The sequence below is a fragment of the Staurois parvus genome, unplaced genomic scaffold, assembly GCF_062004578.1.
Source record: "Staurois parvus isolate SC_StPar_1 unplaced genomic scaffold, SC_StPar_1.0 ptg001505l, whole genome shotgun sequence".
Taxonomy (NCBI): domain Eukaryota; kingdom Metazoa; phylum Chordata; class Amphibia; order Anura; family Ranidae; genus Staurois; species Staurois parvus.
This window is the reverse complement of record NW_028319301.1, coordinates 376,190-396,172: the sequence shown is the minus strand read 5'-3', so window position 1 is coordinate 396,172 and position 19,983 is coordinate 376,190.

The following is a 19,983-nucleotide window of genomic DNA, read 5'->3' as shown; positions in this document are numbered from 1 at the left end:
TCACTCTCTGACAACATTCACTCACTGACACCATTCACTGACAACATTCACTCTCTGACAACATTCACTCACTGACAACATTCACTCTCTGACAACATTCACTCACTGACAACATTCACTGACAACATTCACTCTCTGACAACATTCACTCACTGACAACATTCACTCACTGACAACATTCACTGACAACATTCACTCTCTGACAACGTTCATTCACTGACAACATTCACTGACAACATTCACTCTCTGACAACATTCACTCACTGACAACATTCACTCTCTGACAACACTCACTGACAACATTCACTCACTGACAACATTCACTCACTGATAACATTCACTCTCTGACAACATTCACTGACAACATTCACTCACTGATAACATTCACTGACAACATTCACTCTCTGACAACATTCACTCACTGACAACATTCACTCTCTGACAACATTCACTCACTGACAACATTCACTGACAACATTCACTGACAACATTCACTCTCTGACAACATTCACTCACTGACAACATTCACTCTCTGACAACATTCACTCACTGACAACATTCACTGACAACATTCACTGACAACATTCACTCTCTGACAACATTCACTCACTGACAACATTCACTCACTGACAACATTCACTCACTGACAACATTCACTGACAACATTCACTCTCTGACAACATTCATTCACTGACAACATTCACTGACAACATTCACTCACTGACAACATTCACTCTCTGACAACATTCACTCACTGACAATTATTCACTCTCTGACAACACTCACTGACAACATTCACTCACTGACAACATTCACTCACTGATAACATTCACTCTCTGACAACATTCACTCACTGACAACATTCACTGACAACATTCACTCACTGACAAAAATTCACTGACAACAATCACTCACTGACAACATTCACTGACAACATTCACTCACTGATAACATTCACTGACAACATTCACTCACTGACAACATTCACTCTCTGACAACATTCACTCACTGACAACATTCACTCTCTGACAACACTCACTGACAACATTCACTCACTGACAACATTCACTCACTGATAACATTCACTCTCTGACAACATTCACTCTCTGACAACATTCACTGACAACATTCACTCACTGACAACATTCACTCACTGACAACATTCACTCACTGACAACATTCACTGACAATATTCACTCTCTGACAACATTCACTCACTGATAACATTCACTGACAACATTCACTCTCTGACAACATTCACTCACTGACAACATTCACTGACAACATTCACTCACTGACAAAAATTCACTGACAACATTCACTCACTGACAACATTCACTGACAACATTCACTCACTTATAACATTCACTGACAACATTCACTCACTGATAACATTCACTGACAACATTCACTCACTGACAACATTCACTCTCTGACAACATTCACTCACTGACAACATTCACTCTCTGACAACACTCACTGACAACATTCACTCACTGACAACATTCACTCACTGATAACATTCACTCTCTGACAACATTCACTCTCTGACAACATTCACTGACAACATTCACTCACTGACAACATTCACTCACTGACAACATTCACTCACTGACAACATTCACTGACAACATTCACTCTCTGACAACATTCACTCACTGACAACATTCACTGACAACATTGACTCTCTGACAACATTCATTCACTGACAACATTCACTGACAACATTCACTCACTGATAACATTCACTCTCTGACAACGTTCACTGACAACATTCACTCACTGACAACATTCACTCACTGACAACATTCACTCACTGACAACATTCACTCACTGACAACATTGACTGACAACATTCACTCACTGACAACATTCACTGACAACATTCACTCTCTGACAACATTCACTCACTGACAACATTCACTCTCTGACAACATTCACTCACTGACAACATTCACTGACAACATTCACTCTCTGACAACATTCACTCACTGACAACATTCACTCTCTGACAACATTCACTCACTGACAACATTCACTGACAACATTCACTCTCTGACAACATTCACTCACTGACAACATTCACTCACTGACAACATTCACTGACAACATTCACTCTCTGACAACATTCACTCACTGACAACATTCACTCACTGACAACATTCACTGACAACATTCACTCTCTGACAACATTCACTCACTGACAACATTCACTCACTGACAACATTCACTGACAACATTCACTCTCTGACAACATTCAATCACTGACATCATTCACTGACAACATTCACTCACTGACAACATTCACTCTCTGACAACATTCACTCACTGACAATTATTCACTCTCTGACAACACTCACTGACAACATTCACTCACTGACAACATTCACTCACTGATAACATTCACTCTCTGACAACATTCACTGACAACATTCACTCTCTGACAACATTCACTCACTGACAACATTCACTGACAACATTCACTCACTGACAACATTCACTGACAACATCCACTCTAAGACAACATTCACTCACTGACAACATTCACTCTCTGACAACATTCACTCACTGACAACATTCACTGACTACATTCACTCTCTGACAACATTCACTCACTGACAACATTCACTCTCTGACAACATTCACTCACTGATAACATTCACTCTCTGACAACATTCACTGACAACATTCACTCTGACAACATTCACTCACTGACAACATTCACTGACAACATTCACTCACTGACAACATTCACTGACAACATTCACTCACTGATAACACTCACTGACAACATTCACTCTCTGACAACATTCACTCTCTGACAACATTCACTGACAACATTCACTCACTGACAACATTCACTCACTGACAACATTCACTCACTGACAACATTCACTGACAACATTCACTCTCTGACAACATTCACTCACTGACAACATTCACTGACAACATTGACTCTCTGACAACATTCATTCACTGACAACATTCACTGACAACATTCACTCACTGATAACATTCACTCTCTAACAACATTCACTCACTGATAACATTCACTGACAACATTCACTCTCTGACAACATTCACTCACTGACAACATTCACTGACAACATTCACTCACTGACAAAAATTCACTGACAACATTCACTCACTGACAACATTCACTGACAACATTCACTCACTTATAACATTCACTGACAACATTCACTCACTGATAACATTCACTGACAACATTCACTCACTGACAACATTCGCTCACTGACAACATTCACTCTCTGACAACACTCACTGACAACATTCACTCACTGACAACATTCACTCACTGATAACATTCACTCTCTGACAACATTCACTCTCTGACAACATTCACTGACAACATTCACTCACTGACAACATTCACTCACTGACAACATTCACTCTCTGACAACATTCACTCTCTGACAACATTCACTGACAACATTCACTCACTGACAACATTCACTCACTGACAACATTCACTGACAACATTCACTCTCTGACAACATTCACTCACTGACAACATTCACTGACAACATTGACTCTCTGACAACATTCATTCACTGACAACATTCACTGACAACATTCACTCACTGATAACATTCACTCTCTGACAACGTTCACTGACAACATTCACTCACTGACAACATTCACTCACTGACAACATTCACTGACAACATTCACTTACTGATAACATTCACTCACTGACAACATTCACTCACTGACAACATTGACTGACAACATTCACTCACTGACAACATTCACTGACAACATTCACTCTCTGACAACATTCACTCACTGACAACATTCACTCTCTGACAACATTCACTCACTGACAACATTCACTGACAACATTCACTCTCTGACAACATTCACTCACTGACAACATTCACTCTCTGACAACATTCACTCACTGACAACATTCACTGACAACATTCACTCTCTGACAACATTCACTCACTGACAACATTCACTCACTGACAACATTCACTGACAACATTCACTCTCTGACAACATTCACTCACTGACAACATTCACTGACAACATTCACTCTCTGACAACATTCATTCACTGACAACATTCACTCACTGACAACATACACTCTCTGACAACATTCACTCACTGACAATTATTCACTCTCTGACAACACTCACTGACAACATTCACTCACTGACAACATTCACTCACTGATAACATTCACTCTCTGACAACATTCACTGACAACATTCACTCTCTGACAACATTCACTCACTGACAACATTCACTGACAACATTCACTCACTGACAACATTCACTGACAACATCCACTCTAAGACAACATTCACTCACTGACAACATTCACTCTCTGACAACATTCACTCACTGACAACATTCACTGACTACATTCACTCTCTGACAACATTCACTCACTGACAACATTCACTCTCTGACAACATTCACTCACTGATAACATTCACTCTCTGACAACATTCACTGACAACATTCACTCTGACAACATTCACTCACTGACAACATTCAATGACAACATTCACTCACTGACAACATTCATTGACAACATTGACTCACTGATAACATTCACTCTCTGACAACATTCACTGACAACATTCACTCTCTGACAACATTCACTCACTGACAACATTCACTGACAACATTCACTCACTGACAACATTCACTGACAACATTCACTCACTTATAACATTCACTGACAACATTCACTCACTGACAACATTCACTCACTGACAACATTCACTGACAACATTCACTCACTGATAACATTCACTCTCTGACAACATTCACTGACAACATTCACTCACTGACAACATTCACTCTCTGACAACATTCACTGACAACATTCACTCTCTGACAACATTCACTCACTGACAACATTCACTCATTGACAACATTCACTGACAACATTCACTCACTGACAACATTCACTGACAACATTCACTCACTTATAACATTCACTGACAACATTCACTCACTGATAACATTCACTGACAACATTCACTGACAACATTCACTCATTGACAACATTCACTCACTGACAACATTCACTGACAACATTCACTCACTGACAACATTCACTCACTGACAACATTCACTCTCTGACAACATTCACCCACTGACAACATTCACTGACTACATTCACTCTCTGACAACATTCACTCACTGACAACATTCACTGACAACATTCACTCTCTGACAACATTCACTCACTGACAACATTCACTCACTGATAACATTCACTCTCTGACAACATTCACTCAGACAACATTCACTCACTGACAACATTCACTGACAACATTCACTCACTGACAACATTCACTGACAACTTTCACTCACTGATAACATTCACTCTCTAACAACATTCACTCACTGATAACATTCACTGACAACATTCACTCTCTGACAACATTCACTCACTGACAACATTCACTGACAACATTCACTCACTGACAAAAATTCACTGACAACATTCACTCACTGACAACATTCACTGACAACATTCACTCACTTATAACATTCACTGACAACATTCACTCACTGATAACATTCACTGACAACATTCACTCACTGACAACATTCACTCTCTGACAACATTCACTCACTGACAACATTCACTCTCTGACAACACTCACTGACAACATTCACTCACTGACAACATTCACTCACTGATAACATTCACTCTCTGACAACATTCACTCTCTGACAACATTCACTGACAACATTCACTCACTGACAACATTCACTCACTGACAACATTCACTCACTGACAACATTCACTGACAACATTCACTCTCTGACAACATTCACTCACTGACAACATTCACTGACAACATTGACTCTCTGACAACATTCATTCACTGACAACATTCACTGACAACATTCACTCACTGATAACATTCACTCTCTGACAACGTTCACTGACAACATTCACTCACTGACAACATTCACTCACTGACAACATTCACTGACAACATTCACTTACTGATAACATTCACTCACTGACAACATTCACTCACTGACAACATTGACTGACAACATTCACTCACTGACAACATTCACTGACAACATTCACTCTCTGACAACATTCACTCACTGACAACATTCACTCTCTGACAACATTCACTCACTGACAACATTCACTGACAACATTCACTCTCTGACAACATTCACTCACTGACAACATTCACTCTCTGACAACATTCACTCACTGACAACATTCACTGACAACATTCACTCTCTGACAACATTCACTCACTGACAAAATTCACTCACTGACAACATTCACTGACAACATTCACTCTCTGACAACATTCACTCACTGACAACATTCACTCACTGACAACATTCACTGACAACATTCACTCTCTGACAACATTCACTCACTGACAACATTCACTCACTGACATCACTCACTGACAACATTCACTCTCTGACAACATTCAATCACTGACATCATTCACTGACAACATTCACTCACTGACAACATTCACTCTCTGACAACATTCACTCACTGACAATTATTCACTCTCTGACAACACTCACTGACAACATTCACTCACTGACAACATTCACTCACTGATAACATTCACTCTCTGACAACATTCACTGACAACATTCACTCTCTGACAACATTCACTCACTGACAACATTCACTGACAACATTCACTCACTGACAACATTCACTGACAACATCCACTCTAAGACAACATTCACTCACTGACAACATTCACTCTCTGACAACATTCACTCACTGACAACATTCACTGACTACATTCACTCTCTGACAACATTCACTCACTGACAACATTCACTCTCTGACAACATTCACTCACTGATAACATTCACTCTCTGACAACATTCACTGACAACATTCACTCTGACAACATTCACTCACTGACAACATTCACTGACAACATTCACTCACTGACAACATTCACTGACAACATTCACTCACTGATAACATTCACTCTCTGACAACATTCACTCACTGATAACATTCACTCTTTGACAACATTCACTGACAACATTCACTCTGACAACATTCACTCACTGACTACATTCACTGACAACATTCACTCACTGACAACATTCACTGACAACTTTCACTCACTGATAACATTCTCTCTCTGACAACATTCACTCACTGACAACATTCACTCACTGACAACATTCACTCACTGACAACATTCACTGACAACATTCACTCACTGACAACATTCACTCTCTGACAACATTCACTCACTGACAACATTCACTGACTACATTCACTCTCTGACAACATTCACTCACTGACAACATTCACTCTCTGACAACATTCACTCACTGACTACATTCATTCTCTGACAACATTCACTGACAACATTCACTCTGACAACATTCACTCACTGACAACATTCACTGACAACATTCACTCACTGACAACATTCACTGACAACATTCACTCACTGATAACATTCACTCTCTGACAACATTCACTCACTGACAACATTCACTGACAACATTCACTCACTGACAACATTCACTGACAACATTCACTCACTGACAACATTCACTGACAACATTCACTCACTTATAACATTCACTGACAACATTCACTCACTGACAACATTCACTCACTGACAACATTCACTGACAACATTCACTCACTGATAACATTCACTCTCTGACAACATTCACTGACAACATTCACTCACTGACAACATTCACTCTCTGACAACATTCACTGACAACATTCACTCTCTGACAACATTCACTCACTGACAACATTCACTCATTGACAACATTCACTGACAACATTCACTCACTGACAACATTCACTGACAACATTCACTCACTTATAACATTCACTGACAACATTCACTCACTGATAACATTCACTGACAACATTCACTGACAACATTCACTCATTGACAACATTCACTCACTGACAACATTCACTGACAACATTCACTCACTGACAACATTCACTCACTGACAACATTCACTCTCTGACAACATTCACCCACTGACAACATTCACTGACTACATTCACTCTCTGACAACATTCAGTCACTGACAACATTCACTGACAACATTCACTCTCTGACAACATTCACTCACTGACAACATTCACTCACTGATAACATTCACTCTCTGACAACATTCACTCTGACAACATTCACTCACTGACAACATTCACTGACAACATTCACTCACTCACAACATTCACTGACAACATTCACTCACTGATAACATTCACTCTCTGACAACATTCACTCAGTGACAACATTCACTGACAACATTCACTCACTTATAACATTCACTGACAACATTCACTCACTGATAACATTCACTGACAACATTCACTGACAACATTCACTCATTGACAACATTCACTCACTGACAACATTCACTGACAACATTCACTCACTGACAACATTTACTGACAACATTCACTCACTGACAACATTCACTCACTGATAACATTCACTCACTAACAACATTCACTCACTGATAACATTCACTCTCTGACAACATTCACTGACAACATTCACTCTCTGACAACATTCACTCACTGACAACATTCACTCACTGACAACATTCACTGACAACATTCACTCACTGACAACATTCACTGACAACATTCACTCACTGATAACATTCACTCTCTGACAACATTCACTGACAACATTCACTCACTGATAACATTCACTGACAACATTCACTCTCTGACAACATTCACTCACTGACAACATTCACTCTCTGACAACATTCACTCACTGACAACATTCACTGACAACATTCACTGACAACATTCACTCTCTGACAACATTCACTCACTGACAACATTCACTCTCTGACAACATTCACTCACTGACAACATTCACTGACAACATTCACTGACAACATTCACTCTCTGACAACATTCACTCACTGACAACATTCACTCACTGACAACATTCACTGACAACATTCACTCTCTGACAACATTCATTCACTGACAACATTCACTGACAACATTCACTCACTGACAACATTCACTCTCTGACAACATTCACTCACTGACAATTATTCACTCTCTGACAACACTCACTGACAACATTCACTCACTGACAACATTCACTCACTGATAACATTCACTCTCTGACAACATTCACTGACAACATTCACTCTCTGACAACATTCACTCACTGACAACATTCACTGACAACATTCACTCACTGACAACATTCACTGACAACATCCACTCTAAGACAACATTCACTCACTGACAACATTCACTCTCTGACAACATTCACTCACTGACAACATTCACTCACTGACAACATTCACTCTCTGACAACATTCACTCACTGACAACATTCACTGACAACATTCACTCTCTGACAACATTCACTCACTGACAACATTCACTCACTGACAACATTCACTGACAACATTCACTCTCTGACAACGTTCATTCACTGACAACATTCACTGACAACATTCACTCACTGACAATATTCACTCTCTGATAACATTCACTCTCTGACAACATTCACTGACAACATTCACTCACTGATAACATTAACTGACAACATTCACTCTCTGACGACATTCACTCACTGACAACATTCACTCTCTGACAACATTCACTCACTGACAACATTCACTGACAACATTCACTCTCTGACAACATTCACTCTCTGACAACATTCACTCTCTGACAACATTCACTCACTGACAACATTCACTGACAACATTCACTCTCTGACAACATTCATTCACTGACAACATTCACTGACAACATTCACTCACTGACAAAATTCACTCTCTGACAACATTCACTCACTGACAACATTCACTGACAACATTCACTCACTTATAACATTCACTGACAACATTCACTCACTGATAACATTCACTGACAACATTCACTCACTGACAACATTCACTCTTTGACAACACTCACTGACAACATTCACTCACTGACAACATTCACTCACTGATAACATTCACTCTCTGACAACATTCACTGACAACATTCACTCTCTGACAACATTCACTCACTGACAACATTCACTCACTGACAACATTCATTCACTGACAACATTCACTGACAACATTCACTCACTGACAACATTCACTCACTGACAACATTCACTCTCTGACAACATTCACTCACTGACAACATTCACTCACTGACAACATTCACTGACAACATTCACTCTCTGACAACATTCACTCACTGACAACATTCACTGACAACATTGACTCTCTGACAACATTCATTCACTGACAACATTCACTGACAACATTCACTCACTGATAACATTCACTCTCTGACAACCTTCACTGACAACATTCATTCTGACAACATTCACTCACTGACAACATTCACTGACAACATTCACTCACTGACAACATTCCCTTACTGACAACATTCACTGACAACATTCACTTACTGATAACATTCACTCACTGACAACATTCACTCACTGACAACATTCACTGACAACATTCACTCACTGACAACATTCACTCACTGATAACTTTCACTCTCTGACAACATTCACTGACAACATTCACTCACTGATAACATTCACTGACAACATTCACTCTCTGACAACATTCACTGACAACATTCACTCACTGATAACATTCACTGACAACATTCACTCTCTGACAACATTCACTCACTGATAACATTCACTCTCTGACAACATTCACTCACTGACAACATTCACTGACAACATTCACTCACTGACAACATTCACTCACTGACAACATTCACTGACAACATTCACTCTCTGACAACATTCATTCACTGACAACATTCACTGACAACATTCACTCACTGACAACATTCACTCTCTGACAACATTCACTCACTGATAACATTCACTCTCTGACAACATTCACTGACAACATTCACTCACTGATAACATTCACTGACAACATTCACTCACTGATAACATTCACTCACTGACAACATTCACTGACAACATTCACTCACTGACAACATTCACTGACAACATTCACTCACTGACAACATTCACTGACAACATTCACTTACTGACAACATTCACTGACAACATTCACTTACTGATAACATTCACTCACTGACAACATTCACTCACTGACAACATTCACTGACAACATTCACTCACTGACAACATTGACTGACAACATTCACTCACTGACAACATTCACTGACAACATTCACTCACTGATAACATTCACTCTCTGACAACATTCACTCACTGATAACATTCACTCTCTGACAACATTCACTGACAACATTCACTCACTGATAACATTCACTGACAACATTCACTCTCTGACAACATTCACTCACTGACAACATTCACTCTCTGACAACATTCACTCACTGACACCATTCACTGACAACATTCACTCTCTGACAACATTCACTCACTGACAACATTCACTCTCTGACAACATTCACTCACTGACAACATTCACTGACAACATTCACTCTCTGACAACATTCACTCACTGACAACATTCACTCACTGACAACATTCACTGACAACATTCACTCTCTGACAACGTTCATTCACTGACAACATTCACTGACAACATTCACTCTCTGACAACATTCACTCACTGACAACATTCACTCTCTGACAACACTCACTGACAACATTCACTCACTGACAACATTCACTCACTGATAACATTCACTCTCTGACAACATTCACTGACAACATTCACTCACTGATAACATTCACTGACAACATTCACTCTCTGACAACATTCACTCACTGACAACATTCACTCTCTGACAACATTCACTCACTGACAACATTCACTGACAACATTCACTGACAACATTCACTCTCTGACAACATTCACTCACTGACAACATTCACTCTCTGACAACATTCACTCACTGACAACATTCACTGACAACATTCACTGACAACATTCACTCTCTGACAACATTCACTCACTGACAACATTCACTCACTGACAACATTCACTCACTGACAACATTCACTGACAACATTCACTCTCTGACAACATTCATTCACTGACAACATTCACTGACAACATTCACTCACTGACAACATTCACTCTCTGACAACATTCACTCACTGACAATTATTCACTCTCTGACAACACTCACTGACAACATTCACTCACTGACAACATTCACTCACTGATAACATTCACTCTCTGACAACATTCACTCACTGACAACATTCACTGACAACATTCACTCACTGACAAAAATTCACTGACAACAATCACTCACTGACAACATTCACTGACAACATTCACTCACTGATAACATTCACTGACAACATTCACTCACTGACAACATTCACTCTCTGACAACATTCACTCACTGACAACATTCACTCTCTGACAACACTCACTGACAACATTCACTCACTGACAACATTCACTCACTGATAACATTCACTCTCTGACAACATTCACTCTCTGACAACATTCACTGACAACATTCACTCACTGACAACATTCACTCACTGACAACATTCACTCACTGACAACATTCACTGACAATATTCACTCTCTGACAACATTCACTCACTGATAACATTCACTGACAACATTCACTCTCTGACAACATTCACTCACTGACAACATTCACTGACAACATTCACTCACTGACAAAAATTCACTGACAACATTCACTCACTGACAACATTCACTGACAACATTCACTCACTTATAACATTCACTGACAACATTCACTCACTGATAACATTCACTGACAACATTCACTCACTGACAACATTCACTCTCTGACAACATTCACTCACTGACAACATTCACTCTCTGACAACACTCACTGACAACATTCACTCACTGACAACATTCACTCACTGATAACATTCACTCTCTGACAACATTCACTCTCTGACAACATTCACTGACAACATTCACTCACTGACAACATTCACTCACTGACAACATTCACTCACTGACAACATTCACTGACAACATTCACTCTCTGACAACATTCACTCACTGACAACATTCACTGACAACATTGACTCTCTGACAACATTCATTCACTGACAACATTCACTGACAACATTCACTCACTGATAACATTCACTCTCTGACAACGTTCACTGACAACATTCACTCACTGACAACATTCACTCACTGACAACATTCACTCACTGACAACATTCACTCACTGACAACATTGACTGACAACATTCACTCACTGACAACATTCACTGACAACATTCACTCTCTGACAACATTCACTCACTGACAACATTCACTCTCTGACAACATTCACTCACTGACAACATTCACTGACAACATTCACTCTCTGACAACATTCACTCACTGACAACATTCACTCTCTGACAACATTCACTCACTGACAACATTCACTGACAACATTCACTCTCTGACAACATTCACTCACTGACAACATTCACTCACTGACAACATTCACTGACAACATTCACTCTCTGACAACATTCACTCACTGACAACATTCACTCACTGACAACATTCACTGACAACATTCACTCTCTGACAACATTCACTCACTGACAACATTCACTCACTGACAACATTCACTGACAACATTCACTCTCTGACAACATTCAATCACTGACATCATTCACTGACAACATTCACTCACTGACAACATTCACTCTCTGACAACATTCACTCACTGACAATTATTCACTCTCTGACAACACTCACTGACAACATTCACTCACTGACAACATTCACTCACTGATAACATTCACTCTCTGACAACATTCACTGACAACATTCACTCTCTGACAACATTCACTCACTGACAACATTCACTGACAACATTCACTCACTGACAACATTCACTGACAACATCCACTCTAAGACAACATTCACTCACTGACAACATTCACTCTCTGACAACATTCACTCACTGACAACATTCACTGACTACATTCACTCTCTGACAACATTCACTCACTGACAACATTCACTCTCTGACAACATTCACTCACTGATAACATTCACTCTCTGACAACATTCACTGACAACATTCACTCTGACAACATTCACTCACTGACAACATTCACTGACAACATTCACTCACTGACAACATTCACTGACAACATTCACTCACTGATAACACTCACTGACAACATTCACTCTCTGACAACATTCACTCTCTGACAACATTCACTGACAACATTCACTCACTGACAACATTCACTCACTGACAACATTCACTCACTGACAACATTCACTGACAACATTCACTCTCTGACAACATTCACTCACTGACAACATTCACTGACAACATTGACTCTCTGACAACATTCATTCACTGACAACATTCACTGACAACATTCACTCACTGATAACATTCACTCTCTAACAACATTCACTCACTGATAACATTCACTGACAACATTCACTCTCTGACAACATTCACTCACTGACAACATTCACTGACAACATTCACTCACTGACAAAAATTCACTGACAACATTCACTCACTGACAACATTCACTGACAACATTCACTCACTTATAACATTCACTGACAACATTCACTCACTGATAACATTCACTGACAACATTCACTCACTGACAACATTCGCTCACTGACAACATTCACTCTCTGACAACACTCACTGACAACATTCACTCACTGACAACATTCACTCACTGATAACATTCACTCTCTGACAACATTCACTCTCTGACAACATTCACTGACAACATTCACTCACTGACAACATTCACTCACTGACAACATTCACTCTCTGACAACATTCACTCTCTGACAACATTCACTGACAACATTCACTCACTGACAACATTCACTCACTGACAACATTCACTGACAACATTCACTCTCTGACAACATTCACTCACTGACAACATTCACTGACAACATTGACTCTCTGACAACATTCATTCACTGACAACATTCACTGACAACATTCACTCACTGATAACATTCACTCTCTGACAACGTTCACTGACAACATTCACTCACTGACAACATTCACTCACTGACAACATTCACTGACAACATTCACTTACTGATAACATTCACTCACTGACAACATTCACTCACTGACAACATTGACTGACAACATTCACTCACTGACAACATTCACTGACAACATTCACTCTCTGACAACATTCACTCACTGACAACATTCACTCTCTGACAACATTCACTCACTGACAACATTCACTGACAACATTCACTCTCTGACAACATTCACTCACTGACAACATTCACTCTCTGACAACATTCACTCACTGACAACATTCACTGACAACATTCACTCTCTGACAACATTCACTCACTGACAACATTCACTCACTGACAACATTCACTGACAACATTCACTCTCTGACAACATTCACTCACTGACAACATTCACTGACAACATTCACTCTCTGACAACATTCATTCACTGACAACATTCACTCACTGACAACATACACTCTCTGACAACATTCACTCACTGACAATTATTCACTCTCTGACAACACTCACTGACAACATTCACTCACTGACAACATTCACTCACTGATAACATTCACTCTCTGACAACATTCACTGACAACATTCACTCTCTGACAACATTCACTCACTGACAACATTCACTGACAACATTCACTCACTGACAACATTCACTGACAACATCCACTCTAAGACAACATTCACTCACTGACAACATTCACTCTCTGACAACATTCACTCACTGACAACATTCACTGACTACATTCACTCTCTGACAACATTCACTCACTGACAACATTCACTCTCTGACAACATTCACTCACTGATAACATTCACTCTCTGACAACATTCACTGACAACATTCACTCTGACAACATTCACTCACTGACAACATTCAATGACAACATTCACTCACTGACAACATTCATTGACAACATTGACTCACTGATAACATTCACTCTCTGACAACATTCACTGACAACATTCACTCTCTGACAACATTCACTCACTGACAACATTCACTGACAACATTCACTCACTGACAACATTCACTGACAACATTCACTCACTTATAACATTCACTGACAACATTCACTCACTGACAACATTCACTCACTGACAACATTCACTGACAACATTCACTCACTGATAACATTCACTCTCTGACAACATTCACTGACAACATTCACTCACTGACAACATTCACTCTCTGACAACATTCACTGACAACATTCACTCTCTGACAACATTCACTCACTGACAACATTCACTCATTGACAACATTCACTGACAACATTCACTCACTGACAACATTCACTGACAACATTCACTCACTTATAACATTCACTGACAACATTCACTCACTGATAACATTCACTGACAACATTCACTGACAACATTCACTCATTGACAACATTCACTCACTGACAACATTCACTGACAACATTCACTCACTGACAACATTCACTCACTGACAACATTCACTCTCTGACAACATTCACCCACTGACAACATTCACTGACTACATTCACTCTCTGACAACATTCACTCACTGACAACATTCACTGACAACATTCACTCTCTGACAACATTCACTCACTGACAACATTCACTCACTGATAACATTCACTCTCTGACAACATTCACTCAGACAACATTCACTCACTGACAACATTCACTGACAACATTCACTCACTGACAACATTCACTGACAACTTTCACTCACTGATAACATTCACTCTCTAACAACATTCACTCACTGATAACATTCACTGACAACATTCACTCTCTGACAACATTCACTCACTGACAACATTCACTGACAACATTCACTCACTGACAAAAATTCACTGACAACATTCACTCACTGACAACATTCACTGACAACATTCACTCACTTATAACATTCACTGACAACATTCACTCACTGATAACATTCACTGACAACATTCACTCACTGACAACATTCACTCTCTGACAACATTCACTCACTGACAACATTCACTCTCTGACAACACTCACTGACAACATTCACTCACTGACAACATTCACTCACTGATAACATTCACTCTCTGACAACATTCACTCTCTGACAACATTCACTGACAACATTCACTCACTGACAACATTCACTCACTGACAACATTCACTCACTGACAACATTCACTGACAACATTCACTCTCTGACAACATTCACTCACTGACAACATTCACTGACAACATTGACTCTCTGACAACATTCATTCACTGACAACATTCACTGACAACATTCACTCACTGATAACATTCACTCTCTGACAACGTTCACTGACAACATTCACTCACTGACAACATTCACTCACTGACAACATTCACTGACAACATTCACTTACTGATAACATTCACTCACTGACAACATTCACTCACTGACAACATTGACTGACAACATTCACTCACTGACAACATTCACTGACAACATTCACTCTCTGACAACATTCACTCACTGACAACATTCACTCTCTGACAACATTCACTCACTGACAACATTCACTGACAACATTCACTCTCTGACAACATTCACTCACTGACAACATTCACTCTCTGACAACATTCACTCACTGACAACATTCACTGACAACATTCACTCTCTGACAACATTCACTCACTGACAAAATTCACTCACTGACAACATTCACTGACAACATTCACTCTCTGACAACATTCACTCACTGACAACATTCACTCACTGACAACATTCACTGACAACATTCACTCTCTGACAACATTCACTCACTGACAACATTCACTCACTGACATCACTCACTGACAACATTCACTCTCTGACAACATTCAATCACTGACATCATTCACTGACAACATTCACTCACTGACAACATTCACTCTCTGACAACATTCACTCACTGACAATTATTCACTCTCTGACAACACTCACTGACAACATTCACTCACTGACAACATTCACTCACTGATAACATTCACTCTCTGACAACATTCACTGACAACATTCACTCTCTGACAACATTCACTCACTGACAACATTCACTGACAACATTCACTCACTGACAACATTCACTGACAACATCCACTCTAAGACAACATTCACTCACTGACAACATTCACTCTCTGACAACATTCACTCACTGACAACATTCACTGACTACATTCACTCTCTGACAACATTCACTCACTGACAACATTCACTCTCTGACAACATTCACTCACTGATAACATTCACTCTCTGACAACATTCACTGACAACATTCACTCTGACAACATTCACTCACTGACAACATTCACTGACAACATTCACTCACTGACAACATTCACTGACAACATTCACTCACTGATAACATTCACTCTCTGACAACATTCACTCACTGATAACATTCACTCTTTGACAACATTCACTGACAACATTCACTCTGACAACATTCACTCACTGACTACATTCACTGACAACATTCACTCACTGACAACATTCACTGACAACTTTCACTCACTGATAACATTCTCTCTCTGACAACATTCACTCACTGACAACATTCACTCACTGACAACATTCACTCACTGACAACATTCACTGACAACATTCACTCACTGACAACATTCACTCACTGATAACATTCACTCTCTGACAACATTCACTCACTGATAACATTCACTTTCTGACAACATTCACTGACAACATTCACTCTCTGACAACATTCACTCACTGACAACATTCACTGACAACATTCACTCACTGACAACATTCACTGACAACATTCACTCACTGACAACATTCACTGACAACATTCATTCACTTATAACATTCACTGACAACATTCACTCACTGACAACATTCACTCACTGACAACATTCACTGACAACATTCACTCACTGATAACATTCACTCTCTGACAACATTCACTGACAACATTCACTCACTGACAACATTCACTCTCTGACAACATTCACTGACAACATTCACTCTCTGACAACATTCACTCACTGACAACATTCACTCACTGACAACATTCACTCATTGACAACATTCACTGACAACATTCACTCACTGACAACATTCACTGACAACATTCACTCACTTATAACATTCACTGACAACATTCACTCACTGATAACATTCACTGACAACATTCACTGACAACATTCACTCATTGACAACATTCACTCACTGACAACATTCACTGACTACATTCACTCTCTGACAACATTCACTCACTGACAACATTCACTCTCTGACAACATTCACTCACTGATAACATTCACTCTCTGACAACATTCACTGACAACATTCACTCTGACAACATTCACTCACTGACAACATTCAATAACAACATTCACTCACTGACAACATTCACTGACAACATTGACTCACTGATAACATTCACTCTCTGACAACATTCACTGACAACATTCACTCTCTGACAACATTCACTCACTGACAACATTCACTGACAACATTCACTCACTGACAACATTCACTGACAACATTCACTCACTGACAACATTCACTGACAACATTCACTCACTTATAACATTCACTGACAACATTCACTCACTGACAACATTCACTCACTGACAACATTCACTGACAACATTCACTCACTGATAACATTCACTCTCTGACAACATTCACTGACAACATTCACTCACTGACAACATTCACTCTCTGACAACATTCACTGACAACATTCACTCTCTGACAACATTCACTCACTGACAACATTCACTCATTGACAACATTCACTGACAACATTCACTCACTGACAACATTCACTGACAACATTCACTCACTTATAACATTCACTGACAACATTCACTCACTGATAACATTCACTGACAACATTCACTGACAACATTCACTCATTGACAACATTCACTCACTGACAACATTCACTCACTGACAACATTCACTCTCTGACAACATTCACCCACTGACAACATTCACTGACTACATTCACTCTCTGACAACATTCACTCACTGACAACATTCACTGACAA